Here is an 18,879-nt window from a genome sequence, read left to right as displayed (position 1 = left end):
AAGTGAGATCAAACAAATACCTCAGTCATCTAGTGACGTTCCTACCACTAGTAGTGCTCCAGAGAGAGCTAGAGTCTAGTAGTCAAGCAATGAGGAGATCAATGCGAGTCTCTCATGCCTCTGAGCCTTTTCAGCCACGGTTAGACTATCTGTTGGTCATTGATTGCAAAGGGCCTACTTGCTACCAAGAGGCTATTCAGATGGAAAATAGCGTGAAGTGGGAGTAGGCAATGAATAAAATGATAACTCAATTTTTGTAAATAAGACAATACTCGTTTGACATTGACACAAAGAAAAGGATTGGAGTAAGGATGCAAAGACAACTAAAATATAGAATTAGTTGAAGCTATTTCCAATGGTAAACATTGATTTATTTATAAAATCTCATTATAACTTTTTGTGTCATAAACTAATTGAGCTCAATAAAAGTTCCAGCTTATAGTCAATTCACAGATGATGAGTAGACTATTGCTACATGAGTTATTGTTTAGCCTACATGACTTGAGGACTTCAACTTTGTTAGAAGCCTTAAGTACAAAAGTCATTCTTAACTCATTTTTAAAGGCCACCATTAAAACTAAGTAACACTCTATATATTGAGCTTCTACCAAGAATCCTAATCAAGATTTATGGCATCCACTATGTTCATCTCTGCAATCCGAACGACACGATGGTAATCTGCTACTTCTACTCTTAAATTTAGCTACTTATATCACAAGATTTAGGTTGAATAGAGATGGTTTGTTTATCGCTCAAATTGATCGTTTAAATGGTTTAAACTATGTTTTTTTTACTAATTTTGGTTGGAAAAGGTTCATTGAGATAATAATAAGCTAATGCAAGCCTCCTACGTTAGTTTTGGCTACCTATGAAAAGTGGGTCGTAATTCTTTGTACACTTAGAATGATGTTTTTTTAGGTCCAGAATGTTGAATTAGAGTAGTATAGCACCCCCTTTTGCCTTGTTACATTTTGATCTTGTTTCCTCATCAAAATGCCCAACCTAATTAGTAGTTGTGTAGTCAACATTGTCTACCTATTGGTGTTGATCTACTGTTCTTATTTGCTAGCTTCTTAGTTAGTGTTGATAGGCCATTCCATCATGCCTAAGAAGCTGGCATAATATTTGTGAACCAACCGGCATAATTTCTATGAACCAACCGGGTCAACTCCCTATAGATTACATTGATATGTTTGTGCATAGACAATTATGCTACATCTTCCATCACAGTGACCCACTCAAACTAGCATCATTGCCAAGGATTGACTCTAAGTTGGTCAAGTGACTTATTTTTATCTTTGGGACCCTCTAAATTAGCTTGAGTATCATTCCATTTATACATACAATAGTGTAGCAAAGTGGGGTTTTGATGCTTTAGGAAAGTTTGTGAGTAGGTGAGTAGGTGTGCTTGGTAGTTCTCTTATTTGGGAATTTTTTAGTGTGTTGTTAGTGGTTTTAAGTTGGGGAATCCATGTCCATTTGAGTTTCACACTTGTGCCCTTAACTTGTCATTATGGCTCCATTTACATTAGATTTTTCTCTCACTATTTTGTTCTTTAAGTTCTTTCATTTACGTACATTAGGAGTAAGTTAACTAGACCAAAAATCATCTCGTGCTTGTTGAAAGGTGCCATAAAAAAGTCCATAAGACCATAACTTTGGGCCAAGAAAAATAACTCTGAAATTTAGGGAAGTAGTGTAAAGCAAAGCACTAATTGGTGATTGTTTTGCATGAAAAGCTTGAAAAGGGCTTTATAAGGCATAATGGAATAAATTTGGAAATTTGTAATTGTACCTAAGAGCGCACATGAATCGTGGCCCATTCATTTCCACAGTTTGATAAGAGGTTGTTATAATAGCTAGTACATTTCCTATAGGCCACATCCCCAAATTTGGACCACATTTGAGCATTCAAAAGGCCAAAAGACCATCCAAACTCTGCAAGACTGTGGACATAGAAAAACTTTTTGGAGTAGTGTTTTGTTTGATTCTCGAGAGTTGTCTTTGCAATCCATATTGTATTCTACAACCATTCAATGCGTTAGATAGAGAAAATTCAAAATTTTAGGTCAAGGGACATTAAATCTATGATTTCACAGACCAAACACACTTTTTCAACTTCATAAGAGCATATAACCAAAGGGGTTTTTTCTTGCTAGATTTTTTCCTTTGGTTATCCTACTTCAATGCCCTATTTCACAAATAATCATTCTTATCCTCTTGTACAAAATCCTTCTACTCCAACTAAGTAAAGAGACTACTGCATTGCACAAATAAATTAAAGCATTGGATTTGATCTTCATTTATATGGGCAATAGAGCTCAACATAGTCAGAATTAATTAAGTAACCAAATAACTTCCACAATGCAAAAAGGGGGTAAATGTTAATAAGCCATTGGTTATAAATGAACAAATCACTCATAACGTCTTGATGGATAGATTATACTTGTTCTATATGAAAAAAATATGATTTTACCATAACAATTACTGTTTTAGCATCACATTTGCTATCATATAACCTTTTTTGTGTATCTTGATATATTTTATGCTCGAAGAAATTTACCAAGCAATTTACTAATACTACCTTCTGAAACCTTCAAAGCATAAATTGCTATGACAAGTCCCATCAAGCATGACTAGTTTGCAACTTTGTACCACTAGTGGTTCTTTTTCCTTTGCGGTTTGTGTTGGGTTTCAGACTCCGTGGTCGGGCGCCTGCTCGCTTACTCTATTAGTTGGTTATATTGAGAATAAGGAGATAGAGAGCTTGCACTCTCTAATGTTCCACCAAAGGACTGTGTGCTCATCATCCCCTTCCCCTTCTCTCCTTCCCTTGCACTCATGGATCATCGGATCCATCAAGCACGACTCCCAAGCCCTGGCTAACCGCGTGTGAAGCAACTCCGAGCATGGGAGCTTGATAGCTTATGCTAGAAATCGGGTTGCAGCAGAGGGAGAGTAAGAGAGCTTGGGGGACTTGAGCAAAGTGAGGGATTTTCGACATTCTCTGACATAGACCATGGAGCAGCAATTAGGGAAATGCAGGAGAAATCAAGCCTTGCAATCTGAAGGAGTGTTAAAGCTTTGAGGCCTTGAGAGACCGAACAGCAGGCATTGCACCAAGCTTGAGAGAGGAGCCAGAGTTGAGCAGAAGCCTTGAAGCAAGGTGAACGAGTTGAAGCAGCGGGGCCGTGAGCAATCTTAAGAATCACGCTGCAGCATGGCATCTTGAGCAAGAATCAGGCCTGGCTGCAAGCAGCCAGGCTCAAACACACACACACACACACACACACCCCCACACTACTCCCATCTTGTCAAGAGCTCTTCCTTTCCCTGCACGCTCGTTAGACTGAACCGTCAGTCTCTACAGTCTTTTGAAAGAGGTAGTAATTTGAATTTTTTTAATTTAAATTGAGCCTTGCACATTTCCTTGTCTGCAAGGGATCATTCCCACCAAAGGCCTTCGATCACCTAACCCGACTCCTCGACCACACCCCGAGTTGCTTGAGAGATAGCAAGTGTATGAGAGAGAGAGAGAGAGAGAGAGAGAGAGAGAGAGAGAGAGAGAGAGAGAGAGAGAGAGAGAGAGAGATTGAGAGAAAGAGAGTGATCAAGCTTGAGTGGAGCGAGTGAACTTGAGCTTGAGAAACAGCTAAGAGTGAGAGAGCAAGCGAATGAGAGAGAGAGCGAACAGGTTTTCATCCATCAACACCGGATTTCTCGACATCGATTCTCCAACATTGACACCACTCTTAGGCATTAAGACACACACACACACACACACACACACACACAGATAGAGAGAGAGCTCCGGCTCCAACATCGACACCAAATCTCAGACATCGGCGAGCGCGGATTGGCTGTCGGTTAGTCCTTGGGCATCGATTCAATTTCCAACATCTTTTTGACGGCATGGCACATCGATTTTGACACCAATCTCGGCGACCATGACACCATTCTTGCACATTACGCATCGAATTTTTGACATCCGACCCCGACACGTGTGTTCCCGTGGATAGCTATGCTTGCAACAGACACGGGTGAGGTTCCTCTACCACATAGGAGTGACACCCGGCATCGGCACCGAGCGCATCGATCGTGCTCTACAGCATTGTTTCGACTCCAAGCACCTTTGGTGGATATTTGACTAGCGCATTTCTGCCCGACGATGAAAATTGATACATATTGACACCGATACGCAGGTTACAGGGGGCTTTTGAGCTCGTTTACACACAGATTCTCCAGGTTTCCAGACACAACACTTTAGCATGTGATTTTGGCAATCATTTTGACAACAGTTTCTCTATGGACAGATGCGTTGGCGGATACAAGTTTACTTTAGCACACCATAGAGCTATTGAGCTCTTTTTAGAGCAGATATCTCCGTAGGGATCACTTTTACTGTATGCAGTAGTTCTTGGCGCCTGTTTGAGCGCAGTCACTCATGTATGTTGAGTTGCGGACACTGCCCATTGTTTGTGTGGAGCCATTTTTTGGCTATTTTGGCAATTTTTTCGGTTGTTTCTGAGACTCGAACCAAAAGAGCCCTTTCTGAAATTATGGTTTGTCCTTTTGTGTCTACAATAGCCTTTGGAGGGTTGATGGCATGAGGTTTTCTTTGAGCTGGGGTATTCTCAAATGTTGAGATACTTTTGGTGATACAAGTAGCTGGAGTTGCCCACTTACTATACCCTCATCATAGGACATGTATCTAGATGTTTTTTTGTGCTTTTAACGCCAAGTTGGCAGTCACACAATAGTGGTTTTGAGCAGTTGATACCCAGTGGTTCTTTTGAGTAGTTTATGCATTTATTTGAGTTGAGTTTTACTCCTCGTACAAAGGAGACTCTGCCGGATTTTTTTTGCAAGTCCATTTTATGCATTCTTGGCACTTCTAGCTGTTCTTACAAAGTGATTGTATTACATTTTGGTTTGAGTTTTCACTCTTATTCTAGGGGAAACTCTGCCAAAATTATCCCAGGCAATTCGCCATTAATTTTTTGGCTGCATTCTCTTAAGCACGGCTGCAAGTAGTGCTTCCAAAAGAGAAGAGTTCTACATCAAAAAGTTTGATGGCTCAAACGTTGTCACTTGGAGGTAGCATATGCAAGATGTTTTGATCAACAAAGGTTTGATAGCACCCTTGTGTGCAAGAAGAGAGAATGCGTACACTAATGATGAGTGGGATGGCTTAAATGAGCATGATATGGCGACCAGTTGCCTACACCTTGGTGAATCCATTTACTTTACCATAATGGATAAGACCAACACCAAAGATTTGTGGGATGCTCTATGTCAGGCTTGGGATGGAAAAAGTGCCTCGAACAAGGTTTTCTTGATGAAGAAATTGATGCACATGAACATGAAAGAACGTAGTAATGTTAGTTCTCACTTGAACAAGTTCAACAACGTGTTTTCATAGCTTACTTCAAAAGGTCTCAGTTTTGATTCTGAAATGAAGGCCAATTTCTTGCTATGTTCGCTACCATCGTCATGGGATACCTTTGACATAGCCATAAGCAATGTTGCACCCAATGGAAAGCTAGATTTCAGCAGTGTTGCTGGTGTGCTGCTCATTGAGCAGATTCGATGTCAATCTCTTGATGCGAATGGGCATGGTGATGCATATGTGGTTAGTGGCAATCGTGGCAAGCAAAGGCAGCGTGGTCGTAGCCGCGGTCATTCACAAGATCGTAGGCAAGGTCGTAGCAAGAGTGGCGGCAAAGACATGCAAAATGTAGAGTGTTACTACTGCCATAAAAAGGGACACTTGAAGAAAGATTTCCACACAATGCAGTGTGATAAGGGTGACAAACCTAAACGCAACGTGAAAATTGAAGAAATTAATGTGGTTGAGTCTCCAACCATTGAGATAGTTTCTGAAGTGTCAACGATGTGTTGATTTTCACATCGGATTTGAGTCCTAATGCATTGTTAGCTCATGATAAGTGTTATCCGCAGAATTGGATTGTGGACTCAGGTGCTAGCTTTCATGTGACTCCTCACAAGGGGTGGTTTTCTACATACACTTCCACGCATGGCATGGCGAAGCTAGGTAATTCTTATGAGCTTGATATATGCTGTGTGAATAGCATCAAGTTTTCTATGCGTAATGGCACTGAGTTTGCTGCATTATGTCAGACATGTACCCAAATTGACAAAGAGTTTGATGTCAGTTGGACAGCTGGATGATTTGGTTACACTACCATATTTGCTCATGATTCTTGGATTATCAAGAAGGGAAGCTTGGTCATGTTCGTAGGGGATGTGGACGGGCAAAGAGCCCAATTATGACAGGTTATGTGTATTTGGGTGTGAGGCATTCTCGCATGTTTTAAAAGCCCTTAGACAAAAGATGGACCCCAAATCACACAAGTGCATCTTCATTGGATATGGTATAGATGGAGAGATGGGATATCATCTCTAGCACCCAAAATCTAAGAAGGCTATACGCAGCTCACAGGTGATGTTCAACAAGTCTAAGATGCATAAAAAGCCAGTGAAAGACGTTAAATATTGCAGAGTACGGTTTGACGATTTTTCCTCACCGCCAGTTACACAGAATGTTGGACATGTTAGTGATGCACCTTCCACTAGTACACACACACATGTTGCTCTAGAGAGAGTGGAATCCAACAGTCAGGCACTTCGGAGGTCTACTCGTACATCTCGTGCACCTGAGCATTTTGAGCCAGGATTGGACTACTTGATTGTCACTAATTGCGGTGAACCCACTTGCTACAAAGAGGCCATTCAAATGGATGATAGCGTGAAGTGGGAAGAGGCTATGCAATCTGAGTATAACTTGATCTTAGCAAATGAAACTTGGGAATTGATAGAGTTACCTATGGGTAAATGTGCATTGCCATGCAAATGGGTGTACAAGAAGGAGTTTATCACAGATGATCTCGAGCTTAAGTATAAGGCAAGATTGGTTGCTAAAGGGTTCAAGAAAATGAAAGGCGTGGATTTGATGAAATCTTTTCTCCATTGGTCAAGATGACTACATTGCATCTTGTGCTTGGTCTAGTAGGACTTGGAATTGGTCCAAATGTATGTGAAGACAACATTTCTTCATGGGGATCTTGAAGAGGATGTCTACATGAAACAACTAGAGGGTTTTGCGATAAAGCCTAGGAAGACAACACGGATAGAACTGGTGTGTAGACTCAAGAAAACTTTATGGATTAAAGCAAGGCTCAAGTCAATGGTACATCAAGTTTGATAATTACATTTAGGCCCAGGGTTACATATGGAGCCAAGAGGATCACTGCTTTTGTACACAAAGAAGTTGAACGATGGTTCCCTCATCATTTTGATTTTGTATGTGGATGATATGATCATAGCCGGTAGTGAAAAGTGAGATTGCACTTTTCAAGGATGCCTTAAGCAAGCAGTCTGCTATGAAAGATTTGGGAGATACACATTACTTTCTTGGTATGTGTACCAAGAGAGATTGCAAACATGGTATACTTGAACTTTCGCAAGAAGAGTATATTCACAAGGTCTTGCAATGTTTTAATATGCAAGGGGGAAAAGCATTCAGTACCCCAATGTAAGCATACGAAAAACTTATCAAGCATGATTGTCCCAAATCAGATGCTGAAAACATAGAGATGTCAAAGGTGCAGTATTCTTTGGACGTAGGCAATCTCATGTTCGTCATGGTTAGCACACGGCCAGCCATTGCATATGCAGTGGGAGTGGTCAGTAGGTTTATGGAAAATCCAGGAAGAAAGCATTGGGAAGCAGTGAAGCGCATCTTGAGATACATCAAGGGCTCAGCTGCTTACGCTTTGGGAACAGTGATGCATCCATAGTTGGATACACAGATTCGAATTATGCGGGTTGTGTGGACACTAAGCGATCCACATCTGGACATGTTTTCTTGTTTGTTGGAGCGACATTTCTTGGAGATCATGTATCCAAAATTGCACTTTGCCTTCCTCCCCTGAGGCAGAGTATGTTGCAATTTCTAGTTCCAGTAAGGAAGCTATCTGGTTATCTTGTCTAGTGGAAGACTTTGGTATACACCAAACTCCAGTGCTACATTGTGACAGTCAGAGTGCAATTGCATTAGCAAAGAACCCCGTGTTTCACATCAAGTTGAAACACATCGAGGTCAGGTATCATGTGGTATGGGATATTTTGTCTAGCAAACGCATTGAGTTAGTCAAAGTTCACACACATGAAAACCCAGTGGATGCTCTAACGAAGAGCTTAGCATTAGAGCGATTTGCACATTGCATAGAGATGATGGGCATAGGGTGAAGCTACATTCATGCTTCACGTTTGTACAACTGTACATAGTAAGCCCCTACATTCTTTAGCCATTTGGGCCACATTGGCCTTCAAGGGGGAGATTACTGGGTCTCAGGCCCCATCGCTCGTCAGGTGGTGGCCGGCCCGCTTAGTCTATTATTTGGTTATAATGATAATAAGGAGATAGAGATCTTGCACTCTCTAATGCTCCACCAAAGAACTGTGTGCTCATCATCCCCTTTCCCTTCTCTCCTTCCCTTGCACTCATGGATCATCGGATCCATCAGTTTGTTGTTATTGTTACTTAGTTATGCCTCCGCATTTTGTTGCTCAAGAAAAAGGGGAGGTTTATTAAAAATAGATTTTTTATTTTTTTATTTTATGATTAGTTTTTAATTTGGCATGAAATTAGTGGTCATTTATGTCATTGGTTAGATGGGATAGGAATCCTTGGAAAAAACAATGAATAGATTTCTTTTCATGAATAAAGCATTATATCTATCTATCTACTTACAAAGACAAAGGTGACCTCCACGTGGCTACAAATCCATGCAGCCACACTAGAGCATCAACCCCTTCAGCAACTCCTCATGGCGAGCCTTCATCCTTTAATAGATGATGCTTGCACAAGTGGCAGTCCATCGACTTTCCCCTATTGATGATGATAGCTTCAAAAGCACCTCAAGTATGCCACGATTGTGTGCATGCACGTGTGCATGTGTGTGTGTGTGTGTGTGTGTGTGTGTGTGTGTGTGTGTGTGTGTGTGTGTGTGTGTGTGTGTGTGTGTGTGTGTGAGAGAGAGAGAGAGAGAGAGAGAGAGAGAGAGATTGAAGGGAGATTGGATGATAGCAAGTCTTTACCTTTGTATGCTAGCATGAAAGATTGAAGGGAGTTTGGATGATGGAAAGTCTTTACCATTGTATGCTGGCATTAGGACACATATTGTGGAATGCAAAGCAACACGGTAACCTTTAGGGGTCTACAGATTCTGTGTGTGCCTCTTCTATTCCCCTTGGCTATAGGCTCTTAATTAGCTCTCACCCCAACCCTGGCAAGTCTTCACCATTGCATGCTTTCATTGGGATATATTGTGGAATGCTAAGCAACACGATAACCTTCATGGGTCTATAAATTCTGTGTGTGCCTTTTTTATTCCCCTTGGCTACATGCTCTTTATTAGCTCACACCCCAACCCTGGCAAGTTTATTCCTCTATTACAATAATTAGGCCATGGTTTTGATGTGAAATCTTATGCAAGCCATGTGTATCGATTGACGTGAAGCAGGAAGATGATATAGGGGGCTGATAGGAAGAGCTTGCATGTAGCTTTACTTTCTTCTCTCTCTCCATCTCCCTCTCCCTCTCCCCCTCCCCTAGAGCCTCGCAAATAACATTTAACAACATAAGAGCTAGTGTTGACATGGTGCATGCATTCAATGACATTGTTCCCATATGAAGCAATCGATCGATAGGTAGTTTTTCATGCCTCTACATTCACCAGACTTGCCATGACTTTGATCCTTCTTTGATTGTGTGGATGCCATCAATTGAATGGAAACTACTTGTTGATGATTATCTTAGTTGCTTATGTATGCAAGTTGGTTTTTAATCTAGCATGTTTGTTGCTCTTTTTTCAGCTAGCATGTTTACTCTTTTTGTGGCTAGAATGGCCATGTCCATGCACACTATCTACCTTGGGGATTTTATGGTGGTATCGGCCCTATTTGCAGTCCTCTAATTGCAATTAGATGATCTAATTTCAATTAGTAAGCAAGCTCCTCCAACTGTGTGCCAACCTTCTTGCTAGAGGTTACCTCTCTCTCTCTCTCTCTCTCTCTCTCTCTCTCTCTCTCTCTCTCTCTCTCTCACACACACACACACACACACACACACACACACACACACACACACACACCAAGAGGTTAGGAATCTAGTGAAACACCCATTTTTTGCTATCACTAATTGTGTACAAACAAAGACATGCTGGAAGGTGATTGTCTCCCCTTTGATTGCGGAGGATGTATGTCTATTGCAAAGTGATGCTTGAAGGCCATTCTCTCCCCTTTTATTGTTCAGGATGCATGCACCCCGCAAAGAGCATACAATATATCCTTACTTGGGCCCTACATAATAGAGAGTCTCTATTGGTCTATATCTCCACCTAGATAAGCCCATTGCTACGCACTTAAAATGAAAAAGATCAAGACAAAAGGAAAGTTGGTAATTCTCCATCTTTTTATCTTTTGAAGAAAACATCTTCTAAATCTTGTTACTATGAGATTCATATCCTTTCATTTCACATTTCAACCAAGAAAACCATGCCCATGAACATCCTCACAAGACCAACCATTACTACCTTCCGTATCCATGCCATGGATTGAGTGTCCTCAGCGTGTTAGTGATGCACCACCCTTTGTGTTTAATACTTTCTATGGTCAAGACTCCCTCTTAGGCGAGTAAGCACATTGATGGAGATTTCCAAGCATAATTGTAGAGAAGGATCTCTCTCTCTCTCTCTCTCTCTCTCTCTCTCTCTCTCTCTCTCTCTCTCTCTCTCTCTCTCTCTCTCTCTCTCTCTCTTTCTTTGTGTGTGTGTGTGTGTGTGTGTGTGTTAGCAGATGGACCCAATGGGCACCCTCCTAATCGGCCACATCTTGGCAAAGGCATTATTATTGTAATCCTATTATTTTTCAAGAAAGCCTTGTAAAAAAGAGCAACTATGATTATTGACCCACATCAATGTAAAATCTGAGTTGTAATCCAGCCTTGTAAGCCTGCCACTGGCCAAATGAGCCCTAGGCATAAAGTTTAATCTTTTTAAGTTTGAACAAATTATTGTATCATTATCTAAATTTTTGGAGAGCTCTGAAGCGTACGTCTGAGAGTAGCTACTCTCAAGCACTTTGTAATCCATTTTTGGAGAGCTTTGAAGCGTACAACTGAGAGCGGCTACTCTCAAGCCCTTTGTAATCCATTCTTTAAGTTTGAACAAAACATTGTATCATTATCTAAAGTTTTGGAGAGCTCTAAATCCTACGACCGAGAGTGGCTACTCTCAAGCACTTGTAATCCATTTTTCTCAAGCTCTAGTAATCAGATTTTGATTTCAACAAGTGCATTGTGTTCTTTCTCTCTTGCTCTTTAAATTAAGTGTAATCATTCTCAAATTTTTTGTGGTTTGCAACTACCTCTTTGTGAGCTAAATCTACTGTTTTGAGTGCATAAATGATTTTTTTTTACGTTTCGACCATAGGAGAGTGTTTCTAGACCACATGGCGACCTTCTAGATAGTTCTATTGTAGTTTTTAGGACCTTGGTCATAATGGATTGTGAATTTTGTACCTTGTGGAATTGTGAGCAGACTTGATAGGACAATGCCCCTAGACCTCTTAGACCTCCTCCTATAGTTTCATTGCATTTCGAGTTTGTTCGAGTGCCGGAATGCAGTGACTACCTATAGCGGTGAGAGTGGATATAGGAAGATTGCCTGAGTAGAGAGTGATAGATTTGCTAGTGTTGATAATAGCTTTGTTTTCTAGGTTCACATCTTGATATTGACACTCTCAAAGAGTTTATGTGCCCCATCTAAGTCACTTCCCTGAGTATTGACATTATGTTAGTGCCAGATAGCTATGCTACAAACGTCCATCAAGGTGACCCACTAACATTGGCACCGTTGCTAGGAATAGTGATTCTTAGGTGGCGAGTGATCTAGTCGTAGTTGTAGCTTTTGTGTCTTTAGATTTTGATATCCATTCCATTCACACCTTAGCAGTCAAGGAGCTAGACACAGGGTTTAGTGTTTGGTAGAGGCTAAAAGTCGAGGACTTGCTAGATAAGTAGAGAGAGTTGTGAGTGAGATATGAAAAGCATTTCATTCTGCATTCTTCTCAATGCTTTGAAAGTACTCTTCCATTATCCATTTCACTATCAAATTTGCACTGTTTCTTTTTTTCCTAAGTTCATTCCAGTACTTAGGAGTAGGTTAAATATCAACCATTACCATCAAATTGGGCTAAAATATTCATGGCAAAAATTGCACAAAACCATATTTTGGTAATTGAGACTATAACTGTGAAAAATTAAAAATTTGATGGTTAGAGTTTGAAAGCTTATCAAAACCCAAAAAATGTGCAATAAGGGGATAACCAAATCCATAAGAAGCAATCTAGAAAGTTTCATCTTGTTTAGTGGAGAGACATGTATCATGATCCATGTACCTCTATCACATTTTGACTAGAGACTGACACTAGTGGGTTAAGGGTGGTTCCTAGCAACTGAATACTCAATTTTGGAGTGAAATTGACACTAAAAACACACTCAAAATCAGAAAATTGGACCAAACGTGCAAAAACTTTGAAATTTGAACAAATTTGGGGGTTTTCAACTTTTAGAAATCCAACTTCAAGACTGGGTGAGAATTGACCTCAACAAGGTACAAGCAATCAGATGACCAATTTTCATGTCAAATAGCTATCAAACATGGATCGCAATCCATATACCTTTTTAGCATCTCCATTGGCCAGCTCCGTTAGCATATAGATGTTTTTGGCCAACTCCGTTGATATGAAGTTGTGAGTAGAGCCAGGGTCAAACAAGATGAAGGCATCATGTTCCCTTACCTTTCTCCAAGCATAAGAGAGAGGTGATCCTTTGCAATGAGCGTCCTCTTTTGGAGCTTCGATGGTGGAAGCTCTAGGAGTCTCACAACGGGCATTTCTCTTGGGGCAAGAACGATAGCCATGTCCTTGATCCCCACACTTAAAACACGTATGGTCCTTGCAAAAAGCTTCAAGATTTTCAGGAGAGAGTTTGTTTTTACCTTTGTAAAATCCCTTCTCCTTGGATCGATTGTTGCTACTGTTGTTATTGGAATTGCCTTGGGAAGAATTTTGGGCATTGGTTTTTCCCTTTGCATCACTTTTGTCTTTGTTTTCCATGGGCTTGACATTCCGTCTAGCCCCTTGTTGAAAATTGATGCGGGAAGCAACCATGGTGTGGTGGATTACTTCGGTGATAAAACCAGGCAATTGGGAGTTGACATACTCGGCCATTTCTTCAGGTAATCCTGCACAAAATTGTTGCTTTTTCTCGGTAAATTCTATCCTTTGGAAGACAGTAGCCTTGAGATGTAAATACCAAAACTTGTTCACATATTTGTGAATAGATTCATGTGAGAGAAGCTTCAAACTGCACCATTCGGTAAGTACTTTGTCCTCTGCATCGCTTGCAAGGAATTGCTTCATGATGGAAACTCGTAGAGTTTTCCATGTCTTTGGGGCTTTGTTGGTGCCACAAAGGCTAGCCCACCATTGACGAGCCGATTTCTGAAAGTGCATAGCTACATGTTGTAGCTTGGAGGACTTTGTGAAGCCATCGTCTCCAAAGGCCGCATCAAATTGCTGGATGAAGGCCAATACTTTGTCGGTGGCACAAAAGGTGCTATCATAGGTGAGAAAAGAGATACTCTTTCCTCCCTCTTTGAACTTATTGAGTCTTTGTGATCTTCACCATGCAGGGTTTGATTTGTGATGTCCTCCCCTCTTGTATTCTCTAAGAGAATAGCCATAGCTTTCGTCAGAAGAGGAGGAAGGTGAAGAAGAAGGAGAAGAGGGTGACCTCGTTCTTCCTTTGTTTCCTCTCTTCCCTTTTGGAGTGACAAGGAGAAGTGTGTGTTGACCGTTTCCTCAGAGGAGGAGTTGGCGATAGTCTAGATTGCCGTCTTCGTGGAGCCACATCTTCAGAGGAACTTAGGGATTCATTACTTTCTTGTTTTTTGGATTCCTCCTCTTCTTCTTTTGGTGGTCTCATCAAGAAGCCTCCTAAGCTCTCTCTCCTCTTGGAGAGGAAGGGAAATCCCATAAGCACGAAGTTGTTGAGTAACTTCAGCTTGCAAAGTAGGGTTGGCCATAGCTTGATGCAACCAAGTAACAAGATAATTGATAAACATGGGGGCATCATCATTAGCACCTTCATCTACAAAATTAAAGTTATCAATGTTCATTCTACTCTCTTGGTTATTGTCAGCCATGCTAATTATACTTATGTGTTTACTTAGTGTATTCTTTGGAAATTCAAAACCTTAGTTGCTACTCCTCTTAGCCTTTGAAAATAAGCACTTAAGTATCTACACCCACGGCTCGAATTGGTTAATTATAGAGAGTAGTGGGGTAGGTCTAACATAGAAAAATTGTTGAGGGATAGCTCCTTTTGGATTTCTCATAGCTCAATAATGATAAAGCCGTAGGCAAGTCTAAAGAGACCCCATTATTAAGACCAAAGCTCCTGAGGTGTGCACCATATCCCACATAGTGGGCTCAACAAAATCGATATTAGATCCCATTCTCACTTACCCTAATATAATTAACAAAATCAACCACTAATAGGCTACTTAAGGACCTCTCTTCTTAAGCAAGAAAAGAGAAACCAAATGCTTTGATACGAATGTAATGAAAATGGCCTATGAACTTTGAGAATAGCGAAATTAAGAGAATTAGAGTTACCATTTTTGTTAGATTACTTTGAGAACATAGAGGGTGAACTTAATTGATGGTATCAACATAAACATAGTACTTAATTAACTTTGCATGAACAATAATTTTGCAAGAGAGAGTATTAGAGAACGTGACAATAGATGAGGACCAGATTTACTTGGAGCCGGTCCCCCCTCCAAAAGGCGTTTGTATTATAGATTCTTCCATCAAGAGGACTTGGTATAATACAATCTTTGTGTTCCTTGTGACCTAGGTGATGCAATGAAGATGGAAAGCTTCATGCATCACGAGCATAACATAAACTTTGCAAAAAGCATTAACTATCCCAAGCCTCAGTCCCAAGGCCTCAAATACCTTCGAAGGTGGAGAGAGCTAGCGGGGAATGAGGGTAGGGTAGAGGAAGAAGAATCATCCATAGGAGAAAGAAATAGTTCCTCACTTATCATCACTCTTCTTGCTTAGCATAGCATAATAGCATAGTAATGAAGATGAAGAAGATGGCAAGATTAAGCACTGAAGCATGGCTCTTTGTTGGATTTGCATTCCATAGCTAAGAGTGTTGGTATAGGCTCTCAACTTCTCAACCAGCTTGGAGAAGGAGATGGAGCTCTTGCACTTTGCACTCCACACGATGAGAGTATGTGTGTGTGTGTGGGGGAGAGTATACCCCCTCTCATGTTTGGTCCACACCTCTCTCTCTCTCTCTTTTGTATTATTTAATTATATCATTCAAACATGTGTCCTCTTTTTCCTCTTTGAGAAAAAGAGCTTAATCATTTATTTTTATGCATCTAAATTCTCATTGGACCCCTTTAAAGCCTATCCAATATGATTCAAGCACATCATGGGGTCACATTGGGAGGATCTTGACATGTGTCATTTATGCTTCTTAAGGTATCATGTTTGAAGTGAACACTTTAAGCACCTAGTCATTTAAGCATGGAAACCGTTTATGCCTCTTGAGAGTTTATGTTTGAATTGAACACTTCAAGAACCTTAGTCATTTAAGCATGAGAAGCACCTCAAGCTTGGGAAAGGTTCCCACAAACACTTTAAGCACTTTAGTTAGCGAGCACGACAAGCACCTCATGCTTGGGTAGGATTCCCACCTCAAGGTCAACCCTAGCTTGCCTAAGGTGCCTAAGGTCAAATGAATTTTTAACACTAACTTTTGGAGGTGGTAATGAAGCTAATCCTAAGGTCTTTAAGCTCCATTAGGTTGCATTGCTCTTTAACAGACCATCCCTCATTTGGACCCCTTTAACCTTGGCTCCGTGTTGAGACAGATCCGTAAGCACATGTCTATATTCTAACCCTTGTTCCCGTTTACTCTCCCACATTAAATGATCAATTTAATATGAGAAAATCATTTGGGTTGGTTCGATATTAGATTTTATGACATCTTGTACTTGACGGATGTCATATTTCTTGACAGCACTATATGAGACATATTCCACATGTGGAGAATATGAGTCTCTGGAACTGACATTGGTGCATGTTTCTTCAATTACGTGTCGCGACAGAGTCCCTAGGTGCTAGTCAAACGAATCCATTTATTTAGACCATTTCAAGCACGTGGTATCAAGAACAATTTCAATGACCAAAAATTGTTGGATATGCAGTAAGACTTGTTAATGTAACATTTACTATAAATAACATTAACCGATGGTTGTTTCAAGCTTTTTAGGCTGCACTTTTGCATACCTGTTACTCAAATAGCAAAGTTATGTCCTGTTTATGAAGTTGTCTCATTATTTGTACCTAGATGTGATTTATCTTCACACTCTATTATGGTTTAAAAGTTTCAGCAAGGCTATCGGGTAATTGCAATGGGAAGTATTTAGTTTCTTTTAGTATAGCTATTTACACATTTTATTCCCTCATTTTTTATGTATGCTATGAGCATAACATCCACCATAAGCATCGGAAACTACAAATCATTAGTCATGGCTTGGGTATGTTTTTGCTAAATGCATACACACTAGGTGTTATGGTCCCTAAGGTTTAACAAAGGCATATTTGGAGGGGCATGCAAATTCGTGAATTTGATAGCTTGTAAAGATTTTCAGTCATGAAAAGTTTAGTATCTTTATGTTACTTTTTGTGGATCTACCAACCACCGTACGCGGTCATAGCTCAGTATGGGTGATTGTAGATGGATTGCCTAAACTTTATAAGTTTATTCCAATCACGTGCAGTATTTAGCCAAGCTGGTTGTTAAAAATGTGTATCGATTATATACACATTACTCAACAATATTGGGAGTAATTGTGAACCCATATTTACTAGTCATTTCTAGAGGGCTATTTGTAAACGGTATGGGAACACAACTCAATAACAATACTCCTAATCATCTAGAGATAGATGAACAGACTGAACGTGTTAATCAAGTGCTAAAGGATATGTTGAGAGCGTACATTAGTAAAAAGCAATTTGATTGGGAAGATTATCAAAGATTATCTCCCTATTTTAAAGAATTGTTACATGATGCAAAGCATGTTATGACTAGGTTCAACCCCTTCATGCTTATGTCACGTTTTCAACTTTGATTACCAATTATGGTGGGCTTGGCTACTGATGAGAAATGACAGTAAGTCAAGGATTTGATCTATGCTAATAAGATATGTTGGCAAGTTACTTTCAAGGAAATTTAAGAAGAGACATTCTTACGTGTTCCAGTATCTTCAAAAATTTTAACAACTGGTCATCATTTAGTCACCTCTTAGTCGTGGTAACTCGTTTAAAATACTCAAGTGAATTATAAATCGAGTCTACACACTATTGTCTTCATCAGCGGTTTTGGATATAAGTTGTTTACAAATACACTTACAAAGGGACAACAATGTAGACGATCAAGATGTTCTTGTTAGTTTCATTGATCCTCTTACTGAACCATGTATCGGTCAAGTGGACAGTTGGACCTAAGGGAGGTGCTATTTTGGAAAACATTAATGTCTTTAAGAAGACATCTCCACTTTTGTTTTCGAGGATCGAGGATGAGAACACTTCTCCATGTGGAGGGCGGGGGGGGGGGGGGGGGGGGGGGGGGGAATGTCAAGCCTAAATGTAGGACTAGGGGGGCAATGCCCTAATCTATGCATGCATGGTCAAGGGGACTCCTACAATAGGGACCAAGGGTCTATATAGGGGTAGGGATGGGTGAAAATGAGCATGTGGTAGTTCCCCCATCGTTTCAAAGGGGCTGAAGACGATGTGGATGATGAGCTTAGAGCCGAGTCCACCTATGGCTTATGATTTTAGTAGCAATTATTTTTGTTGAGTGGTCACACTACAAAAGTGTACAAAGGAATATTAAGAAGCTACACTTAAAATTAGACTAAAAAGCTTTTACATGATGCTAATGTGTCCCTCTTTTTGAGAAAGATACCCATCAAATCAAATTTTGATGTGTTAGTGTTGCTCAAAAGTCCTTAATACAAAGGAAAATGTGTGTTTACGATTTTCAAGGATTCTATCTCCTACGTACTTATAAATCAAAATGTGTGATGTGTGACCACAATTATGTAACATGTAATTCATCCCGGTAATATTATTAACACATAGTGTGACCCGGGTCTTATAAAGCAGTGCTAGAATCTTTATATTTTTACAACAACTTGGAAAACCTACATATGAGAGAGTATGGAGGTCAATAGTATCCAAAACCCACATATGAGAGGTCTTGGAGGTAAATTCATAATATTTGAAGGTTTTTACACTAAGTTCCTCACCTTCAAAATGAAAATTTAATGGTTAATCTCAAATTTTGTTAGGTGGGATTATACCGAGCATAGCAACATAGACATCTCTAGGCTATAAATCTCAAATTTTGTATGTGAGATTGCACTAAACCTAGGCTTTTTTCAAGCATAGCGATTAAGACATGGGGTGTTTTCAATGGATGAAAACCAAGCAACGTTGATGGAGAGTTGGGCTCAATAGTGGGAAGTTGCACTAATGGGCATATTGATGAATATAAAGGGGCAACTATAATGGTTTTTTGCATAGCCAGATGTGCTATGGCATAAGGGGGTTTGCCTTTGGTTCGAGCAAGCAAAATGATGGCTCAAAGGGAAAGCTTAACAACACAACAAGGAGACATGTTGAAGGTTGTGAAACTCT

This window comes from Adiantum capillus-veneris, chromosome 5 (genome assembly GCF_014529385.1).
Source record: "Adiantum capillus-veneris isolate H3 chromosome 5, ASM1452938v2, whole genome shotgun sequence".
Lineage (NCBI taxonomy): Eukaryota > Viridiplantae > Streptophyta > Polypodiopsida > Polypodiales > Pteridaceae > Adiantum > Adiantum capillus-veneris.
The sequence above is the reverse complement of the archived record's forward strand: the minus strand, read 5'-3'. Positions refer to the sequence as shown.